The following is a 6,042-nucleotide window of genomic DNA, read 5'->3' as shown; positions in this document are numbered from 1 at the left end:
AGAGGGTTCAGATTTACCTGCGAAGAAGTGGGGCTCTGGCACTGTTCTAAGCAACTTCATAAAGAGAACACACGGCATATGTGTGTAGAGAGGACACACAGCACATGAGTGTAGAGAGGGCACACGGCATATGTGTGTAGAGAGGGCACATGGCACATGTGTATAGAGAGGGCACACAGCACATGTGTGCAAAGAGGGCACACGGCACATGTGTGTAGAGAGGGCACACAGCACATGTGTGCAGAGAGGGCACACGGCATATGTGTGTAGAGAGGGCACATGGCACATGTGTATAGAGAGGACACATGACACATGAGTGTCTAGAGGAAACTTACCAATCCAACTTCACATACTTACTTGGCAGGGGACCCCATGATCATGAAGGGTGAGCTTATCCATTGCACTCTGGATTTCGTGACCCCTGCAATTTCCCCAAATGTGAGAAACTTGCCTGCCTAATTTGTGATAATGGGGTTCTACATTCATGTTCTTTCCTTCTTAAAAAAAAATTTAATTTAAAATATAAATAAATAAAATTCCCACAGTTGCCAGCCTATTCCAGGCCCTGGACGTCCCTGGGTTTGAAGGCTAAGAGCATCGCCCATGCAGCTGGAACAAGAAGGACATGGGACAGACAAGTGACTTGTGCTTCAGGGACTGACGTCAGGGAGGCTGGGAGGGAGCTAGGAATCAGCTCCTGGTCAAGGTCTCCTTGTGTCACAACCACCCACATTCCTAATCTGTATTTCTGGACCTTTTCAAAGATCCTAGAGACAGTGCCTGAGGAAGTCAGCCACCCTGCAGTCAGATCTCAGCCTAGATGAGGAAAGTACACAGAGAGAGTCCCAAAGAATGCAGGGAGAGCCAAGAAAGGAATTTCCAAGTGGCAGCCCGGAGGTGGGCAGCCGTTGGCACCTCATACCAGGGCCAAAGGGCTCTAATCTAGATGTGGCCTATAAATTTAGTCCTATCTCCCTGATAGTCAACAGGTCCCTTCTTGGAAAGATGGCTTTTCATTTTCCTCAGTAGACCATCATCTGACGCTTTGCAAAATTTGAAAAACAATGAAAATGACTCTAATTATAGGAGTGCCCTTTTCAACACACTTCCACTGAGGAGCAGATGGTGGAAATCCAAAGAAAAACGTCAGAGTGGAGTCAGGTTCGGACCCGTGGAGGCCAAGCCATGAGATGGCCCATCTCCTCAAGGGGAGCCCCCAGTTCCTCCCCTTGGGTGACCCAGGCAAAGGAGTTTCCGTCAAGACAGGCCTGACTCAACCTCTCCCGAGCAAACCAGACACCAGCCACCAAACTGCTAGCACAGAGTTTCCAGAAGGAGCCACTTCCAGGAAAGCCCGTAAAACCTTACTGTAAATTCAATAAACTGGATTTTGAACATGGGGGGGGGGAGCCTAGGGCAGTGCCACCACCTCTGCCCTCCCTTCTCTTGTCACACACAGGAGACAAAAAGGCGGTCCACCCTTCTCCCGCTGCCAAGACCTCCCTGTTCTCCAAGTCATCTCAACACACGCCCCGCCCCCACCCCAGGCCACCAGACCAAGTCTAGCCAGGCACTAGACAGTCCGGCCGTTGCTCTGCCACCGCTAAGGGGGAAAGTCAAGCCTCACACCCTTCCAGCCCACTAGTGCTCAGGGATACAGTTCCCACGCTGTTGGTTCAAAGAACATTAGCCACCTGGTTTAGAAAAAAAGAAATGTACCCCCAAATCATTCAGTCCAAATCAAGAACTTTAGCCCAAGGAAGAATCACCACAGCTTTCCCTCTGTCCTGGTCAAAAACCTCCCTTCGCACAGTCTTCTGACATTTACCATGATCCACACTCCAAATCTCTCACTCTTGCCCCTGACATTGAGACCCTGATTTTTACACATACACACACGCACGCACACACGCACACACACACGCACGCACACACGCACACATGCACGCACACACACATGCACACATGCCTCCCATCTGTCGTCACAGGGCTGGGCCTGCAGGAATCACAAAGTGTCCGATGTAAGCACCTCAGCATGAACTGTGTGTGGGGACATCGGGAAGAGCAGGCCTTGGGTGTCCAGAATCGGCTTTTGGCTGACTCCACCCAGTCAAGGTGAGTATCTCTGGAAAAGTCAAGGCAGATTGTGTGCTGGGGAATGAGGCAGGTGGCCTGTGTGGAAAGGAACGGTTTTACCAGCACAGCTAGGAAAAGGGCTTTGATTAGCAGAATGAGAGCCCTCCAAAGCTTTTGAAGCAGAAGGCACTGAGACATCAGGGCTCATCCAACTCAACACTAGCATTGTGAGGTGGAAAAACTTCTGCCTGAAGAGGTGACGTGACGCTCACGGGCACTCCTTCACTCCATGGTACCGCCAATAAGCCTGTTAAGGGCCATGCCCAGCTCTGCCAGGGTTAGGGGATCCCATGAGATCATATATGAAAACTGTGTATCACACTGCCCAAGGGAGGGGAGAGGAGAGGGAGGGACAGAGAGTGGGAGAAGGAGGGAAGGAAGGGAGGGGAGAGCTGGGAGGCCCGGGTGAGCACCTGGGATATCCAGCCAGGTGTTTTGACTTGCTCACTGCTGCACCACAGGCTTGGGAAGGAGCCTCCTCCAGGGGGCTGAGACTCCTAGCAGGCTCCACAAGCCTGACCCTATAGGAACTGGCAAAAAGAAAGAAAGGAAAAAAATGCAACAGAAAACAAAGAAACAAAAAAAAAAAAACCCTTTTGCTCCTTGAGGGGTAGAGTTTCACATTCCTTCCCTGCCTCTTTGCTGCAGGAGCACAGTGTCCTCAGCTGCAATGCGAGCGAGCCTGTCTAGAAGACATTGCACCCCCAACCCACTTAGACTGTGGATATTCTCCAGATATTTTTTAAAAACTGCTTTTGGGGGGGGCGGTTTTCCTCCAGCTCTGGCCCAAGGACAAACCAGGCAGTATTCGCAGTTGGAGAACACAGGGCCAGCATGTGTGGAGTACAGCATACATCTGCCTGCAGGCCTGAAGGGCACCAATCTGCCTGTACTTTTCCATCAAGAGGAGGGAGGGGTCGGCACGAGACTGGCTTGCCCAGCAAGGCTGCCTGGTGGCCTGGCATTCTGGGGGTTTTTTCCAGCCAGATCTGGGCAAGTTACTGGAATCTAACTGAGCTGTGGCCAAGGTCCCTGGGAGATGTAGGAGCATGGGCAGCTCTGGTCATCTAGTGCTCCTGGATGCCCTGCTCCCCAAAGTCAGTTTCCTCTTCTTGAGGGAGCTGTGTGGTATCCCGCCCACCACTTGCAGGTCGTAAATACACTGAGCGCTGGGTCTGGTCAGCCTCTTCTCCACCCTAATGTCATCCTTTGTGCGTGGGTTCAGCCCAGACACAGAGCCTCACTGAGAAAGTAAACTTCTGCCCCAAACAGAACAGGGTGTTAGCTAGCATAGAGACGACATGGGCTTCATGACAAGCTACAAACATATAATATGGAATTCGACATCCTCACACTGGGTGACTCTATCACCTTCTAGTTTCTGAACCTCAGCAAACCACTCTACTTGTCTGGCAGGATGGTGGGTCGGACCCATCCCTATGATGGAGGCAGATACAAAGCCAGCAGCTTATCCCGGTTATGAGCAGCCAGAGTCGCCAGGCCTCATCCCACCCTGACTCGTGAAGGCACAAGGGAAGATGAAGATTCAAGAGGTACCCAGAGCATCACCCAAAGGACCAGGCCCCACCCTGTGAGCTGAATGGGGCAGCTGCCCTTTGACGGCCACGCGCGCAGAAGAAAAAGAGGCCCTAGCACCATCTGCTCCGGGAGAACTCAGAAACTGGGAGCTCTGATGGAGCCACTTGGGGTTCAGGAGCAGTCTCCAAGGAACAAGCTCGACCTATGCCCTGGACGGGCCCCAGGTTCCTGCTGGCCTAACCAGCCAAAGTAGTCAGCCTCTTTCCACCCTCCTCCCCACCAGCGCCTGCCTCTTCCTGCAAAACCTTGGAATAAAACCATCACATGATACAATGTTTCCTTAAGTGCTGGTTGACTGGACAATGTGTGCAGTATAGTCATTCCAAGTGTGCTATTAAATATAAGTATTGGTTAACGACTGCAAGGCCGTAGTTCCAGGTTATCAGCGACGCTTTGGAGCGTCGGACTAGAGGAGATTAAAACAAATAGATCCTCCTGGGTGCTTTTCTGTGCTATCCAAAAGAGCAGATATAAGTTTCGTATTCATAAAACATGATCATTTTTAAGCTCACCTCTGGCCTTTTAGCACACACGTTGGACCATACCCTTTTCTGATTACATATCTTCAATTATTCCTCGTGACACAAAGATTAAAATTACAAGGCCTTTCAAGGCATGGAGAAGTTCCAGAACCCCCTCCCTTGCCAGCTGCACCTCATCTTTCTAGACCTCACCCTCCAGCTCCTACCTCAAAGTCACCCTCTGGATGTAGAATACGGCTCCCAACACTTGCAGCTGTGTGACCTTAAGCAGGTTTCTTAACTTCTCTGTGCCTTGGTTGCCAATGGTGGAAGGAGAAAGACCTCATAACAGGAGACAGTTGTGAGACCCATGCCTGGCACACTGTCTTCACCACCACCGCTTTCCTGCTGCTTCGTCTGCAGAGCACAGACATCACTTCACTCTCACCTGGGAGAGTTCTTACCCATCGGGCTACAGTTCAAACGTCGCCTTCCTCAGAAGGGCCTTCCAGCCACCAGCTCTGGACTTTTTCTGTTTCATTATTTTCTCATAGCGTTTTCTCCCTTTTCCTCTGGCTCACGTATAGAATGTCTAACTGCTCACTGACATGGGGGCTGACTCTGCTTCATGCCTGCCACTCCACCAGCCCTAAGCTCCAGGAGGATCAGCATCCTAGCAGGTTTGTCCTCTCCTAAATAATTTGGGCTCCGTTAGAAACATCCAGCAGACAGTAGGTGCTCGATAGATGCTGCCTGAAAGGATGGAGAAGGTGCACTCGGTGTCCCAGGTGACTATCAAATGTTTACCGTCCTGCATAGGAACTGAAGCGCTGGCTAATAAAGCTGGGTCACACCATGGCCATTAAAGCCATTCTTGGTCACTCCTATGCAGTTTCTTTTCCTTTTCTGTTTTTAGATTTTTTTTAAAATTCTTATATGGTCAGTGTTTTGGCTGAATGTGTCTGCATACCACATTCGTGCCTGGTGCCCTCAGAAGTCAGGAAAGGGCATCTGACCCCCGGGAACTGGAATCACAGATCACAGTGAACTACCAAATGGGTGCTCGGAATTAAGTCGCAGTTCTCTGGAAAAGCAACAAGTGCTCTTACTGCAGAGCCACGTCTCCACCCCCTACGTGATTTCTTAACCTCCTAATCTTTACTGTTTGATTGTTGTTGTTGCTGTTACAGACAGTGTCTCATATAGCTAAGGTCGGCCCTTCTGCCTCCACTTCTCAATTGCTGGATTCTAGGCATAGGCCAACATTCCCATCACCGGGCTAGGTCAAAGAAGAAAATCACTAGAAGGAAGTCGGGATCACATACCCAAAGGAAGGGCAGGAGCAGAGAGCTGCTTCCTGCCTCTCTCTGGTGGCTCCTTCCCTCTCTCCAACTGACCTGCCTGTTGTATTCCTTGGACATTATCTGGTGTCCCAGGCTTTGGAACGTCTCAGCTTCCAGCATTCACTGCCATCTTTTTCTTCTGTCCAGCTTGGAAATGTTCAAGAACTAGCCTACAGGCCTGAGTTAGTCAGACAATTCTCCCTGTGGGTAGGAGGAAGGTATCCACTGAGAGGGCCAAGTCACGGAGCACAGATGAAGTCCCCAGAGTCCACCCCTGCAGGTCCCAGGAAAAGAGGATGGGTCCATTCCAAGGAAGCAGTGTTCTGGTGCCATGTGAAGCCTTAACCTCCCCAGCAAGCCTGCTGCCTCAGAACCATTACCGTCTCACTGAGCAAAGTTTACATTATCCTTCTCTCCTCCCTTAGTTTGTATTTTATTTTCTCCTGTTTGTGTTTTAATATGTCGCCTCATATTCTAACACAGCAGACATCTGTGAACCCGTT

General features: G+C 50.5%; 1 pseudogene; it reads left to right on the top strand.

Annotated features, from left to right (window-relative positions):
- Nucleotides 1-349: 349 nt before the first annotated feature.
- Nucleotides 350-497, top strand: LOC125405695 (U1 spliceosomal RNA; annotated as a pseudogene).
- The last annotated feature ends 5,545 nt before the right edge of the window (nt 498-6,042 follow it).

Source organism: Myodes glareolus, chromosome 17, assembly GCF_982192425.1.
Source record: "Myodes glareolus chromosome 17, mMyoGla1.1, whole genome shotgun sequence".
Lineage (NCBI taxonomy): Eukaryota > Metazoa > Chordata > Mammalia > Rodentia > Cricetidae > Myodes > Myodes glareolus.
Note: the sequence above shows the minus strand (reverse complement) of the source record. Positions and strands in the feature narration are given on the sequence as shown.